The sequence below is a fragment of the Dendrobates tinctorius genome, unplaced genomic scaffold (assembly GCF_039654945.1).
Source record: "Dendrobates tinctorius isolate UK_male_01 unplaced genomic scaffold, ASM3965494v1 ptg000250l, whole genome shotgun sequence".
Lineage (NCBI taxonomy): Eukaryota > Metazoa > Chordata > Amphibia > Anura > Dendrobatidae > Dendrobates > Dendrobates tinctorius.
In genome coordinates, this window is record NW_027361917.1 from 23,077,209 (window position 1) to 23,089,784 (window position 12,576).

A 12,576-nucleotide genomic window follows, 5' to 3' on the forward strand; every position below is an offset into this window, starting at 1 on the left:
TCATTTGAATATTGTAGCAGTGGATGGCCTTCTTCCAGGCAGCGGGACATGTGACTCTCTGGCAGCACGATGGAGCTGAACACGGAGCAGCCTGCGGAAAATGGGCTGTGTGTTGCTGTTTTTGTTTTTCCATAGCCAAAGCACGCACCCACTTCTAGGTGGTCTCCCTGGGCCAAATGAGGGCTGTGCCCATGGTGGTAGGTCAGGAGGAAGCCCTTGCCCAGTATACTCTGGCTTCTCTTCAGAACGTAAAAATCTTTCGCCTTTTACTAAAGATTTCCGTGGAGAGAAGCAAAACTGAGTTTTGTGGCAATTTTTGCACGCTCCAGCTTGCTGGGGCTTCCTTAAATGGGTTCAACAACAGAATGAAAGAATGAGTGGGTGGGGTTTTGGTGGGAGCCTGTACTCTGGGGCTGATGGGAAATGCTTCTCATTTGAATATTGTAGCAGTGGATGGCCTTCTTCCAGGCAGCGGGACATGTGACTCTCTGGCAGCACGATGGAGCTGAACACGGAGCAGCCTGCGGAAAATGGGCTGTGTGTTGCTGTTTTTGTTTTTCCATAGCCAAAGCACGCACCCACTTCTAGGTGGTCTCCCTGGGCCAAATGAGGGCTGTGCCCATGGTGGTAGGTCAGGAGGAAGCCCTTGCCCAGTATACTCTGGCTTCTCTTCAGAACGTAAAAATCTTTCGCCTTTTACTAAAGATTTCCGTGGAGAGAAGCAAAACTGAGTTTTGTGGCAATTTTTGCACGCTCCAGCTTGCTGGGGCTTCCTTAAATGGGTTCAACAACAGAATGAAAGAATGAGTGGGTGGGGTTTTGGTGGGAGCCTGTACTCTGGGGCTGATGGGAAATGCTTCTCATTTGAATATTGTAGCAGTGGATGGCCTTCTTCCAGGCAGCGGGACATGTGACTCTCTGGCAGCAGGATGGAGCTTAACACAGAGCAGCCTGCGGAAAATAGGCTGTGTGTTGCCGTTTTTTGTTTTTCCATAGCCAAACCACGCACCCACTTCTAGGTGGTCTCCCTGGGCCAAATGCGGGCTGCGGCCATGGTGGTAGGTCAGGAGGAAGCCCTTGCGCAGTATACTCTGGCTTTTCTACAGAACGTAAATATCTTTTACCTTTTACTAAAGATTTCCGTGGAGAGAAGCAAAACTGAGTTTTGTGCCAATTTTTGTACGCTCCAGCTTGCTGGGGCTTCCTTAAATGGGTTTAACAACAGAATGAAGGAATGAGTGGGTGGTGTTTTGGTGGGAGACTGTACTCTGGGGCTGCTGGGAAATGTTTCTCATTTGAATATAGTAGCCGTGGATGGCCTTTTTTCAGTCAGCGGGACACGTGACGCTCTGGCAGCAGGATGGAGCTGAACACGGAGCAGCCTGCGGAAAATGGGCTGTGTGTTGCCGTTTTTGTTTTTCCATCGCCAAACCACGCACCCACTTCTAGGTGGTCTCCCTGGGCCAAATGAGGGCTGCGGCCATGGTGGTAGGTCAGGAGGAAGCCCTTGCGCAGTATACTCTGGCTTTTCTTCAGAACGTAAAAATCTTTCGCCTTTTACTAAAGATTTCTGTGGAGAGAAGCAAAACTGAGTTTTTTGGCAATTTTTGCACGTTCCAGCTTGCTGGGGCTTCCTTAAATGGGTTCAACCACAGAATGAAGGAATGAGTGGGTGGGATTTTGGTGGGAGACTGTACTCTTGGGCTGATGGGAAATGTCTCATTTGAATATTGTAGCAGTGGATGGCCTCCTTCCAGGCAGCGGGACATGTGACTCTCTGGCACCACGATGGAGCTGAACACGGAGCAGCCTGCGTAAAATGGGCTGTGTGTTGCCGTTTTTGTTTTTCCATAGCCAAACCAAGCACCCACTTCTAGGTGGTCTCCCTGGGCCAAATGAGGGCTGTGCCCATGGTGGTAGGTCAGGAGGAAGCCTTTGCTCAGTATTCTCTTGTTTTTCTTCATAACTTAAAAATCTTTCGCCTTTTACTAAAAATTTCCGAGGAGAGGAGCAAAACTGAGTTTTGTGTCAATTTTTCCACGCTCCAGCTTGCTGTGGCTTCCTTAAATGGGTTCAACAACAGAATGAAGGTATGTGTGTGGGGTTTTTGGTGGGAGACTGAGCTGTGGCGTTGCGGGAAAATGGCCCTCATTTGAATATAGTAGCCGTGGATGGCCTTCTTTCAGTCAGCGGGACACGTGACGCTCTCGCAGCAGGATGGAGCTGAACACGGAGCAGTCTGCGGAAAATGGGCTGTGTGTTGCCGTTTTTGTTTTTCCATCACCAAACCAAGCACCCACTTCTAGGTGGTCTCCCTGGGCCAAATGAGGGTTGTGCCCATGGTGGTAGGTCAGGAGGAAGCCCTTGCCCAGTATTCTCTGGCTTCTCTTCAGAACTTAAAAATCTTTCGCCTTTTACTAAAGATTTCCGTGGAGAGAAGCAATACTGAGTTTTGTGGCAATTTTTCCACGCTCCAGCTTGTAGTGGCTTCCTTAAATGGGTTCAACAACAGAATTAAGGAATGAGTGGGTGGGGTTTTGGTGGGAGACTGTACTCTGGGGCTGCTGGGAAATGTCTCTCATTTGAATATTGTAGCAGTGGATGGCGTTCTTCCAGGCAGCGGGACAGGTGACGATCTGGCAGCAAGATGGAGCTGAACACGGAGCAGCCTGCGGAAAATGGGCTGTGTGTTGCCGTTTTTGTTTTTCCATAGCCAAACCACGCACCCACTTCTAGGTGGTCTCCCTGGGCCAAATGAGGGCTGTGCCCATGGTGGTAGGTCAGGAGGAAGCCCTTTCCCAGTATACTCTGGCTTCTCTTCAGAACGTAAAAATCTTTCGCCTTTTACTAAAGATTTCCGTGAAGAGAAGCAAAACTGAGTTTTGTGGCAATTTTTGCATGCTCCAGCTTGCTTGGGCTTCCTTAAATGGGTTCAACAACAGAATGAAGGAATGAGAGGGTGGGGTTTTGGTGGGAGACTGTACTCTGGGGCTGCTGGGAAATGTCTATCATTTGAATATTGTAGCAGTGGATGGCCTGCTTTCAGGCAGCGGGACAGGTGACGATCTGGCAGCAAGATGGAGCTAAACACGGAGAAGCCTGCGGAAAATGGGCTGTGTGTTGCCGTATTTGTTTTTCCATAGCCAAACCACGCACCCACTTCTAGGTGGTCTCCCTGGGCCAAATGAGGGCTGTGCCCATGGTGGTAGGCCAGGAGGAAGCCCTTGCACAGTATACTCTGGCTTCTCTTTAGAACGTAAAAATCTTTCGCCTTTTACTAAAAATTTCCGTGGAGTGAAGCAAAACTGAGTTTTGTGGCAATTTTTGCACGCTCCAGCTTGCTGGGGCTTTCTTAAATGGGTTTAACAACAGAATGAAGGAATGAGTGGGTGGGGTGTTGGTGGGAGACTGTACTCTGGGGCTGCTGGGAAATGATTCTCATTTGAATATAGTAGCCATGGATGGCCTTTTTTCAGTCAGCGGGACACGTGACGCTCTGGCAGCAGGATGGAGCTGAACACGGAGCAGCCTGCGGAAAATGGGCTGTGTGTTGCCTTTTTTGTTTTTCCATCGCCAAACCACGCACCCACTTCTAGGTGGTCTCCCTGGGCCAAATGAGGGCTGCGGCCATGGTGGTAGGTCAGGAGGAAGCCCTTGCGCAGTGTACTCTGGCTTTTCTTCAGAACGTAAAAATCTTTTGCTTTTTACTAAAGATTTCCGTGGAAAGAAGCAAAACTGAGTTTTTTGGCAATGTTTGCACATTCCAGCTTGCTGGGGCTTCCTTAAATGGGTTCAACAACAGAATGAAGGAATGAGTGGGTGGGGTTTTGGTGGGAGACTGTACTCTGGGGCTGATGGGAAATGTCTCATTTGAATATTGTAGCAGTGGATGGCCTCCTTCCAGGCAGCGGGACATGTGACTCTCTGGCAGCACGATGGAGCTGAACACGGAGCAGCCTGCGGAAAATGGGCTGTGTGTTGCCGTTTTTGTTTTTCCATAGCCAAACCACGCACCACTTCTAGGTGGTCTCCCTGGGCCAAATGAGGGCTGTGCCCATGGTGGTAGGTCAGGAGGAAGCCCTTGCTCAGTATTCTCTGGTTTTTCTTCATAACTTAAAAATCTTTCGCCTTTTACTAAAAATTTCCGTGGAGAGGAGCAAAACTGAGTTTTGTGTCAATTATTGCACGCTCCAGCTTGCTGTGGCTTCCTTAAATGGGTTCAACAGCAGAATGAAGGTATGTGTGTGGGGTTTTTGGTGGGAGACTGAGCTGTGGCGTTGCCGGAAAATGGCCCTCATTTGTATATAGTAGCCGTGGATGGCCTTCTTTCAGTCAGCGGGACACGTGACGCTCTGGCAGCAGGTTGGAGCTGAACACGTAGCAGCCTGCGGAAAATGGGCTGTGTGTTGCCGTTTTTGTTTTTCCATCGCCAAACCAAGCACCCACTTCTAGGTGGTCTCCCTGGGCCAAATGAGGGCAGCGGCCATGGTGGTAGGTCAGGAGGAAACCCTTGCCCAGTATTCTCTGGCTTCTATTCAGAACGTAAAAATCTTTCGCCTTTTACTAAAGATTTCCGTGGAGAGAAGCAATACTGAGTTTTGTGGCAATTTTTCCACGCTCCAGCTTGTAGTGGCTTTCTTAAATGGGTTCAACAAGAGAATGAAGGAATGAGTGGGTGGGGTTTTGGTGGGAGACTGTACTCTGGGGCTGCTGGGAAATGTCTCTCATTTGAATTGCGGTGGATAGCAGTGGATGGCGTTCTTCCAGGCAGCGGGACAGGTGACGATCTGGCAGCAATATGGAGCTGAACACGGAGCAGCCTGCCGAAAATGGGCTGTGTGTTGCCGTTTTTGTTTTTCCATAGCCAAACCACGCACCCACTTCTAGGTCGTCTCCCTGGGCCAAATGAGGGCTGTGCCCATGGAGGTAGGTCAGGAGGAAGCCCTTGCCCAGTATACTCTGGCTTTTCTTCAGAACGTAAAAATCTTTCGCCTTTTACTAAAGATTTCCGTGGAGAGAAGCAAAACTGAGTTTTGTGGCAATTTTTGCATGCTCCAGCTTGCTGGGGTTTCCTTAAATGGGTTCAACAACAGAATGAAGGAATGAGTGGGTGGGGTTTTGGTGGGAGACTGTACTCTGGGGCTGCTGGGAAATGTCTCTCATTTGAATATTGTAGCAGTGGATGGCCTTCTTTCAGGCAGCGGGACAGGTGACGATCTGGCAGCAAGATGGAGCTAAACACGGAGCAGCCTGCGGAAAATAGGCTGTGTGTTTCCATTTTTGTTTTTCCATAGCCAAACCACGCACCCACTTCTAGGTGGTCTCCCTGGGCCAAATGAGGGCTGTGCCCATGGTGGTAGGTCAGGAGTCAGCCCTTGCCCAGTATACTCTGGCTTCTCTTCAGAACGTAAAAATCTTTCGCCTTTTACTAAAGATTTACGTGGAGAGAAGCAAAACTGAGTTTTGTGACAATTTTTGCACGCTCCAGCTTGCTGGGGCCTCCTTAAATGGGTTCAACAACAACACAATGAAGAAATGAGTGGGTGGGGTTTTGGTGGGTGACTGTACTCTGGGACTGCTGGGAAATGTTTCTCATTTGAAAATTGTAGCAGTGGATGGCCTTCTTCCCCGCAGCGGGACATGTGACTCTCTGGCAGCAGGATGGAGCTGAACACGGGCAGCCTGCGAAAATGGGCTGTGTGTTGCCGTTTTTGTTTTTCCATAGCCAAACCACGCACCCACTTCTAGGTGGTCTCCCTGGGCCAAATGAGGGCTGTGCCCATGGTGGTAGGTCAGGAGGAAGCCCTTGCCCAGTATACTCTGGCTTTTCTTCAGAACATAAAAATCTTTCGCCTTTTACTAAAGATTTCCGTGGAGAGAAGCAAAACTGAGTTTTGTGGCAATTTTTGCACGCTCCAGCTTGCTGGGGCTTCCTTAAATGGGTATAACAACAGAAGGAAGGAATGAGTGGGTGGGGTTTTGGTGGGAGACTGTACTCTGGGGCTGCTGGGAAATGTTTCTCATTTGAATATAGTAGCCGTGGATGACCTTTTTTCAGTCAGCGGGATACGTGACGCTCTGGCAGCAGGATGGAGCTGAACATGGAGCAGCCTGCGGAAAATGGGCTGTGTGTTGCCGTTTTTGTTTTTCCATCTCCAAACCACGCACCCACTTCTAGGTGGTCTCCCTGGGCCAAATGAGGGCTGCGGCCATGGTGGTATGTCAGGAGGAAGCCCTTGCGCAGTATACTCTGGCTTTTCTTCAGAACGTAAAAATCTTTCGCCTTTAATTAAAGATTTCCGTGGAGAGAAGCAAAACTGAGTTTTTTGGCAATTTTTGCACGTTCCAGCTTGCTGGGTCTTCCTTAAATGGGTTCAACAACAGAATGAAGGAATGAGTGGGTGGGGTTTTCGTGGGAGACTGTACTCTGGGGCTGCTGGGAAATGTCTCTCATTTGAATATTGTAGCAGTGGATGGCCTTCTTCCAGGCAGCGGGACATGTGACTCTCTGGCAGCAGGATGGAGCTGAACACGGAGCAGCCTGCGGAAAATGGGCTGTGTGTTGCCGTTTTTGTTTTTCCATAGCCAAACCACGCACCCACTTCTAGGTGGTCTCCCTGGGCCAAATGAGGGCTGCGGCCATGGTGGTAGGTCTGGAGGAAGCCCTTGCGCAGTATTTTGGCTTTTGTTCAGAATGTAAAAATCTTTCGACTTTTACTAAAGATTTCCGTGGAGAGAAGCAAAACTGAGTTTTGTGGCAATTTTTGCATGCTCCAGCTTGCTGGGGCTTCCTTAATTGGGTTCAACAACAGAAAGAAGGAATGAGTGGGTGGGGTTTTGGTGGGAGACTGTAGTCTGGGGCTGCTGGGAAATGTCTCTCATTTGAATATTGTAGCAGTGGATAGCGTTCTTCCAGGCAGCGGGACAGGTGACGATCTGGCAGCAAGATGGAGCTGAACACGGAACAGCCTGCGGAAAATGGGCTGTGTGTTGCCGTTTTTGTTTTTCCATAGCCAAACCACGCACCCACTTCTAGGTGGTCTCCCTGGGCCAAATGAGGGCTGTGCCCATGGTGGTAGGTCAGGAGGAAGTCCTTGCCATATATACTCTGGCTTCTCTTCAGAATGTAAAAATCTTCCGCTTTTTACTAAAGAGTTCCGTGGAGAGAAGCAAACCTGAGTTTTGTGGCAATTTTTGCATGCTCCAGCTTCCTGGGGCTTCCTTAAATGGGTTCAACAACAGAATGAAGGAATGAGTGGGTGGGGTTTTGTTGGGAGACTGTACTCTGGGGCTGCTGGGATCTGTCTCTCATTTGAATATTGTAGCAGTGGATGGCCTTCTTCCAGGCAGCGGGACATGTGACTCTCTGGCAGCACGATGGAGCTGAACACGGAGCAGCCTGCGGAAAATGGGCTGTGTGTTGCTGTTTTTGTTTTTCCATAGCCAAAGCACGCACCCACTTCTAGGTGGTCTCCCTGGGCCAAATGAGGGCTGTGCCCATGGTGGTAGGTCAGGAGGAAGCCCTTGCCCAGTATACTCTGGCTTCTCTTCAGAACGTAAAAATCTTTCGCCTTTTACTAAAGATTTCCGTGGAGAGAAGCAAAACTGAGTTTTGTGGCAATTTTTGCACGCTCCAGCTTGCTGGGGCTTCCTTAAATGGGTTCAACAACAGAATGAAAGAATGAGTGGGTGGGGTTTTGGTGGGAGCCTGTACTCTGGGGCTGATGGGAAATGCTTCTCATTTGAATATTGTAGCAGTGGATGGCCTTCTTCCAGGCAGCGGGACATGTGACTCTCTGGCAGCAGGATGGAGCTTAACACAAAGCAGCCTGCGGAAAATAGGCTGTGTGTTGCCGTTTTTTGTTTTTCCATAGCCAAACCACGCACCCACTTCTAGGTGGTCTCCCTGGGCCAAATGCGGGCTGCGGCCATGGTGGTAGGTCAGGAGGAAGCCCTTGCGCAGTATACTCTGGCTTTTCTACAGAACGTAAATATCTTTTACCTTTTACTAAAGATTTCCGTGGAGAGAAGCAAAACTGAGTTTTGTGCCAATTTTTGCACGCTCCAGCTTGCTGGGGCTTCCTTAAATGGGTTTAACAACAGAATGAAGGAATGAGTGGGTGGTGTTTTGGTGGGAGACTGTACTCTGGGGCTGCTGGGAAATGTTTCTCATTTGAATATAGTAGCCGTGGATGGCCTTTTTTCAGTCAGCGGGACACGTGACGCTCTGGCAGCAGGATGGAGCTGAACACGGAGCAGCCTGCGGAAAATGGGCTGTGTGTTGCCGTTTTTGTTTTTCCATCGCCAAACCACGCACCCACTTCTAGGTGGTCTCCCTGGGCCAAATGAGGGCTGCGGCCATGGTGGTAGGTCAGGAGGAAGCCCTTGCGCAGTATACTCTGGCTTTTCTTCAGAACGTAAAAATCTTTCGCCTTTTACTAAAGATTTTCGTGGAGAGAAGCAAAACTGAGTTTTGTGGCAATTTTTGCACGCTCAAGCTTGCTGGGGCTATGGGTTCAACAACAGAATGAAGAAATGAGTGGGTGGGGTTTTGGTGGGAGACTGTACTCTGGGGCTCATGGGAAATGCCTCTCATTTAAATATTGTAGCAGTGAATGGCCTTCTTCCAGGCAGCGGGACATGTGACTCTCTGGCAGCAGGATGGAGCTGAACACGGAGCAGCCTGTGGAAAATGGGCTGTGTGTTGCAGTTTTTGTTTTTCCATCGCCAAACCACGCACCCACTTCTAGGTGGTCTCCCTGGGCCAAATGAGGGCTGTGCCCATGGTGGTAGGTCAGGAGGAAGCCCTTGCCCAGTATACTCTGGTTTCTGTTCAGAACGTAAAAATCTTTCGACTTTTACTAAAGATTTCTGTGGAGAGAAGCAAAACTGAGTTTTGTGGCAATTTTTGCATGCTCCAGCTTGCTGGGGCTTCCTTAAATGGGTTCAACAACAGAATGAAGGAATGAGTGGGTGGGGTTTTGGTGGGAGACTGTACTCTGGGGCTGCTGGGAAATGTCTCTCATTTGAATATTGTAGCAGTGGATGGCCTTCTTCTAGGCAGCGGGACATGTGACTCTCTGGCAGCAGGATGGAGCTGAACACGGAGCAGCCTGCGGAAAATGGGCTGTGTGTTGCCGTTTTTGTTTTTCCATAGCCAAACCACGCACCCACTTCTAGGTGGTCTCCCTGGGCCCTATGAGGGCTGTGCCCATGGTGGTAGGTCAGGAGGAAGCCTTTGTCCAGTATACTCTGGCTTCTCTTCAGAATGTAAAAATCTTTCGCCTTTTACTAAAGATTTCCGTGGAGAGAAGTAAAACTGAGTTTTGTGGCAATTTTTGAACGCTCCAGCTTGCTGGGGCTTCCTTAAATGGGTTCAACAACAGAATGAAGGAATGAGTGGGTGGGGTTTTGGTGGGAGACTGTACTCTGGGGCTGATGGGAAATGCCTCTCATTTGAATATTGTAGCAGTGGATGGCCTTCTTCCAGGCAGCGGGACATGTGACTCTCTGGCAGCAGGATGCGGAAAATGGGCTGTGTGTTGCCGTTTTTGTTTTTCCATAGCCAAACCACGCACCCACTTCTAGGTGGTCTCCCTGGGCCAAATGAGGGCTGCGGCCATGGTGGTAGGTCAGGAGGAAGTCCTTGCTCAGTGTACTCTGGCTTTTCTTCAGAATGTAAAAATTTTTCGCCTTTTACTAAAGATTTCCGTGGAGAGAAGCAAAACTGAGTTTTCTGGCAATTTTTGCACGCTCCAGCTTGCTGGGGCTTTCTTAAATGTGTTCAACAACAGAACGAAGGAACGAGTGGGTGGGGTTTTGGTGGGAGACTGTACTCTGGGGCTGCTGGGAAATGTCTCTCATTTGAATATTGTAGCAGTGGATGGCCTTCTTCCAGGCAGCGGGAAATGTGACTCTCTGGCAGCACGATGGAGCTGAACACGGAGCAGCCTGCGAAAAATGGGCTGTGTGTTGCCGTTTTTGTTTTTCCATAGCCAAACCACGCACCCACTTCTGGGTGGTCTCCCTGGGCCAAATGAGGGCTGTGCCCATGGTGGTAGGTCAGGAGGAAGCCCTTGCCCAGTATACTCTGGCTTCTCTTCAGAACGTAAAAATCTTTCGCCTTTTACTAAAGATTTCTGTGGAGAGAAGCAAAACTGAGTTTTGTGGCAATTTTTGCACGCTCCAGCTTGCTCGGGCTTCCTTAAATGGGTTCAACAACAGAAAGAAGGAATGAGTGGGTGGGTTTTGGTGGGAGACTGTACTCTGGGGCTGCTGGGAAATGTCTCTCATTTGAATATTATAGCAGTGGATGGCCTTCTTCCAGGCAGCGGGACATGTGACTCTCTGGCAGCAGGATGGAGCTGAACACGGAGCAGCCTGCTGAAAATGGGCTGTGTGTTGCCGTTTTTGTTTTTCCATAGCCAAACCACGCACCCACTTCTAGGTGGTCTCCCTGGGCCAAATGAGGGCTGTGCCCATGGTGGTAGGTCAGGAGGAAGCCTTTGCCCAGTATACTCTGGCTTCTCTTCAGAACGTAAAAATCTTTTGCCTTTTACTAAAGATTTCAGTGGAGAGAAGTAAAACTGAGTTTTGTGGCAATTTTTGCACGCTCCAGCTTGCTGGGGCTTCCGTAAATGGGTTCAACAAAAGAATGAAGGAATGAGTGTGTGGGCTTTTGGTGGGAGACTGTACTCTGGGGCTGATGGGAAATGCCTTTCATTTGAATATTGTAGCAGTGGATGGCCTTCTTCCAGGCAGCGGGACATGTGACTCTCTGGCAGCAGGATGCAGCTGAACACAGAGCATCCTGCGGAAAATGTGCTCTGTATTGCCGTTTTTGTTTTTCCATAACCAAACCACGCACCCACTTCTAGGTGGTCTCCCTGGGCCAAATGATGGCTGTGCCCATGGTGGTAGGTCAGGAGGAAGCCCTTGCCCAGTATACTCTGGCTTCTCTTCAGAACGTAAAAATCTTTCGCCTTTTACTAAAGATTTCCGTGGAGAGAAGCAAAACTGAGTTTTGTGGCAATTTTTGCACGCTCCAGCTTGCTGGTGCTTCCTTAAATGGGTTCAACAACAGAATGAAGGAATGAGTGGGTGGGGTTTTGGTGGGAGACTGTACTCTGGGGCTGCGGGGAAATGTCTCGCATTTGAATATTGTAGCAGTGGATGGCCTTCTTCCAGGCAGCGGGACATGTGACTCTCTGGCAGCACGATGGAGCTGAACACGGAGCAGCATGCGGAAAATGGGCTGTGTGTTGCCGTTTTTGTTTTTCCATAGCCAAACCACGCACCCACTTCTAGGTGGTCTCGCTGGGCCAAATGAGGGCTGTGCCCATGGTGGTAGGTCAGGAGGAAGCCTTTGCCCAGTATACTCTGGCTTCTCTTCAGAACGTAAAAATCTTTCGCCTTTTACTAAAGATTTCCGTGGAGAGAAGTAAAACTGAGTTTTGTGGCAATTTTTGCACGCTCCAGCTTGCTGGGGCTTCCTTAAATGGGTTCAACAAAAGAATGAAGGAATGAGTGGGTGGGGTTTTGGTGTGAGTCTGTACTCTGGGGCTGATGGGAAATGCCTCTCATTTGATTATTGTAGCAGTGGATGGCCTTCTTCCAGGCAGCGGGACATGTGACTCTCTGGCAGCAGGATGCAGCTGAACACAGAGCATCCTGCGGAAAATGTGCTGTGTATTGCCGTTTTTGTTTTTCCATAGCCAAACCACGCACCCACTTCTAGGTGGTCTCCCTGGGCCAAATGAGGGCTGTGCCCATGGTGGTAGGTCAGGAGGAAGCCTTTGCCCAGTATACTCTGGCTTCTTTTCAGAACGTAAAAATCTTTCACCTTTTATTAAAGATTTCCGTGGAGAGAAGCAAAACTGAGTTTTGTGGCAATTTTTGCACGCTCCAGTTTGCTGGGGCTACCTTAACCCCTTCACTACCAAGGGTGGTTTGCACGTTAACTACCGGGCCAATTTTTACAATTCTGACCACTGTACCTTTATGAGGTCATAACTCTGGAACGCTTTCATGGATCCTGGTGATTCTGACATTGTTTTCTCGTGACATATTGTACTTCATGTTCGTGGTAAAATTGCATTCAAATAACTTGCGTTTATTTGTGAAAAAAACGGAAATTTGGCGAAAATTTTGAAAATTTCGCAATTTTCCAACTTTGAATTTTTATGCCCTTAAATCACAGCGATACGGCACACAAAAAACTTAATACATAACATTTCCCACATGTTTACTTTACATCAGCACAATTTTGCAACCAAAATTTTTTTTTGCTAGGAAGTTATAAGGGTTAAAATTTGACCAGCGATTTCTCATTTTTGCAACACCATTTTATTTTTAGGGACCACTTCACATTTGAAGCCACTTTGAGGGGTCTATATGATAGAAAATACCCAAAAGTGACACCATTCTAAAAACTGCACCCCTCAAGGTGCTTAAAACCACATTCAAGAAGTTTATTAACCCTTTAGGTGCGTCACAGGAATTTTTTGAATATTAAAAAAAAAATGAACATTTAACTTTTTTTCACAAAAAAAATACTTCAGGTTCAATTTTCTTTAT

At 48.7% G+C, this 12,576-nt stretch overlaps 28 non-coding genes across 28 annotated transcripts; all 28 read left to right on the plus strand.

Moving 5' to 3' along the window:
* The first annotated feature begins 225 nt into the window (after positions 1 to 225).
* Positions 226 to 341, plus strand: LOC141064089 (U5 spliceosomal RNA). The gene has a single exon (XR_012225333.1). It is a non-coding gene; the product is annotated as a U5 spliceosomal RNA (small nuclear RNA).
* Positions 342 to 655: 314 nt separating this feature from the next.
* Positions 656 to 771, plus strand: LOC141064101 (U5 spliceosomal RNA). Its single transcript, XR_012225344.1, has one exon. It is a non-coding gene; the product is annotated as a U5 spliceosomal RNA (small nuclear RNA).
* Positions 772 to 1,086: 315 nt separating this feature from the next.
* On the plus strand, positions 1,087 to 1,202 carry LOC141064230 (U5 spliceosomal RNA). The gene has a single exon (XR_012225461.1). It is a non-coding gene; the product is annotated as a U5 spliceosomal RNA (small nuclear RNA).
* A 314-nt stretch (positions 1,203 to 1,516) lies between these two features.
* Positions 1,517 to 1,632, plus strand: LOC141063753 (U5 spliceosomal RNA). Its single transcript, XR_012225033.1, has one exon. It is a non-coding gene; the product is annotated as a U5 spliceosomal RNA (small nuclear RNA).
* A 312-nt stretch (positions 1,633 to 1,944) lies between these two features.
* Positions 1,945 to 2,060, plus strand: LOC141064793 (U5 spliceosomal RNA). Its single transcript, XR_012225970.1, has one exon. It is a non-coding gene; the product is annotated as a U5 spliceosomal RNA (small nuclear RNA).
* A 313-nt stretch (positions 2,061 to 2,373) lies between these two features.
* On the plus strand, positions 2,374 to 2,489 carry LOC141064487 (U5 spliceosomal RNA). Its single transcript, XR_012225694.1, has one exon. It is a non-coding gene; the product is annotated as a U5 spliceosomal RNA (small nuclear RNA).
* A 314-nt stretch (positions 2,490 to 2,803) lies between these two features.
* LOC141064933 (U5 spliceosomal RNA) lies at positions 2,804 to 2,919 on the plus strand. The gene has a single exon (XR_012226095.1). It is a non-coding gene; the product is annotated as a U5 spliceosomal RNA (small nuclear RNA).
* Positions 2,920 to 3,233: 314 nt separating this feature from the next.
* On the plus strand, positions 3,234 to 3,349 carry LOC141063978 (U5 spliceosomal RNA). Its single transcript, XR_012225235.1, has one exon. It is a non-coding gene; the product is annotated as a U5 spliceosomal RNA (small nuclear RNA).
* A 314-nt stretch (positions 3,350 to 3,663) lies between these two features.
* Positions 3,664 to 3,779, plus strand: LOC141064671 (U5 spliceosomal RNA). Its single transcript, XR_012225860.1, has one exon. It is a non-coding gene; the product is annotated as a U5 spliceosomal RNA (small nuclear RNA).
* A 311-nt stretch (positions 3,780 to 4,090) lies between these two features.
* LOC141064714 (U5 spliceosomal RNA) lies at positions 4,091 to 4,206 on the plus strand. The gene has a single exon (XR_012225899.1). It is a non-coding gene; the product is annotated as a U5 spliceosomal RNA (small nuclear RNA).
* Positions 4,207 to 4,519: 313 nt separating this feature from the next.
* On the plus strand, positions 4,520 to 4,635 carry LOC141064507 (U5 spliceosomal RNA). The gene has a single exon (XR_012225711.1). It is a non-coding gene; the product is annotated as a U5 spliceosomal RNA (small nuclear RNA).
* Positions 4,636 to 4,954: 319 nt separating this feature from the next.
* Positions 4,955 to 5,070, plus strand: LOC141065061 (U5 spliceosomal RNA). Its single transcript, XR_012226209.1, has one exon. It is a non-coding gene; the product is annotated as a U5 spliceosomal RNA (small nuclear RNA).
* A 314-nt stretch (positions 5,071 to 5,384) lies between these two features.
* Positions 5,385 to 5,500, plus strand: LOC141063763 (U5 spliceosomal RNA). The gene has a single exon (XR_012225042.1). It is a non-coding gene; the product is annotated as a U5 spliceosomal RNA (small nuclear RNA).
* A 315-nt stretch (positions 5,501 to 5,815) lies between these two features.
* Positions 5,816 to 5,931, plus strand: LOC141065262 (U5 spliceosomal RNA). The gene has a single exon (XR_012226394.1). It is a non-coding gene; the product is annotated as a U5 spliceosomal RNA (small nuclear RNA).
* A 314-nt stretch (positions 5,932 to 6,245) lies between these two features.
* LOC141064446 (U5 spliceosomal RNA) lies at positions 6,246 to 6,361 on the plus strand. Its single transcript, XR_012225657.1, has one exon. It is a non-coding gene; the product is annotated as a U5 spliceosomal RNA (small nuclear RNA).
* Positions 6,362 to 6,673: 312 nt separating this feature from the next.
* Positions 6,674 to 6,789, plus strand: LOC141064699 (U5 spliceosomal RNA). The gene has a single exon (XR_012225886.1). It is a non-coding gene; the product is annotated as a U5 spliceosomal RNA (small nuclear RNA).
* Positions 6,790 to 7,103: 314 nt separating this feature from the next.
* LOC141064729 (U5 spliceosomal RNA) lies at positions 7,104 to 7,219 on the plus strand. Its single transcript, XR_012225913.1, has one exon. It is a non-coding gene; the product is annotated as a U5 spliceosomal RNA (small nuclear RNA).
* A 314-nt stretch (positions 7,220 to 7,533) lies between these two features.
* Positions 7,534 to 7,649, plus strand: LOC141064113 (U5 spliceosomal RNA). The gene has a single exon (XR_012225355.1). It is a non-coding gene; the product is annotated as a U5 spliceosomal RNA (small nuclear RNA).
* Positions 7,650 to 7,964: 315 nt separating this feature from the next.
* Positions 7,965 to 8,080, plus strand: LOC141064274 (U5 spliceosomal RNA). The gene has a single exon (XR_012225501.1). It is a non-coding gene; the product is annotated as a U5 spliceosomal RNA (small nuclear RNA).
* A 314-nt stretch (positions 8,081 to 8,394) lies between these two features.
* Positions 8,395 to 8,510, plus strand: LOC141064174 (U5 spliceosomal RNA). Its single transcript, XR_012225410.1, has one exon. It is a non-coding gene; the product is annotated as a U5 spliceosomal RNA (small nuclear RNA).
* Positions 8,511 to 8,817: 307 nt separating this feature from the next.
* On the plus strand, positions 8,818 to 8,933 carry LOC141064496 (U5 spliceosomal RNA). Its single transcript, XR_012225701.1, has one exon. It is a non-coding gene; the product is annotated as a U5 spliceosomal RNA (small nuclear RNA).
* A 314-nt stretch (positions 8,934 to 9,247) lies between these two features.
* Positions 9,248 to 9,363, plus strand: LOC141065081 (U5 spliceosomal RNA). Its single transcript, XR_012226227.1, has one exon. It is a non-coding gene; the product is annotated as a U5 spliceosomal RNA (small nuclear RNA).
* A 292-nt stretch (positions 9,364 to 9,655) lies between these two features.
* Positions 9,656 to 9,771, plus strand: LOC141063844 (U5 spliceosomal RNA). Its single transcript, XR_012225115.1, has one exon. It is a non-coding gene; the product is annotated as a U5 spliceosomal RNA (small nuclear RNA).
* A 314-nt stretch (positions 9,772 to 10,085) lies between these two features.
* Positions 10,086 to 10,201, plus strand: LOC141063889 (U5 spliceosomal RNA). Its single transcript, XR_012225155.1, has one exon. It is a non-coding gene; the product is annotated as a U5 spliceosomal RNA (small nuclear RNA).
* A 313-nt stretch (positions 10,202 to 10,514) lies between these two features.
* Positions 10,515 to 10,630, plus strand: LOC141063759 (U5 spliceosomal RNA). The gene has a single exon (XR_012225039.1). It is a non-coding gene; the product is annotated as a U5 spliceosomal RNA (small nuclear RNA).
* Positions 10,631 to 10,944: 314 nt separating this feature from the next.
* Positions 10,945 to 11,060, plus strand: LOC141064703 (U5 spliceosomal RNA). The gene has a single exon (XR_012225889.1). It is a non-coding gene; the product is annotated as a U5 spliceosomal RNA (small nuclear RNA).
* A 314-nt stretch (positions 11,061 to 11,374) lies between these two features.
* LOC141064878 (U5 spliceosomal RNA) lies at positions 11,375 to 11,490 on the plus strand. The gene has a single exon (XR_012226045.1). It is a non-coding gene; the product is annotated as a U5 spliceosomal RNA (small nuclear RNA).
* A 314-nt stretch (positions 11,491 to 11,804) lies between these two features.
* LOC141064224 (U5 spliceosomal RNA) lies at positions 11,805 to 11,920 on the plus strand. Its single transcript, XR_012225456.1, has one exon. It is a non-coding gene; the product is annotated as a U5 spliceosomal RNA (small nuclear RNA).
* Positions 11,921 to 12,576: the final 656 nt, after the last annotated feature.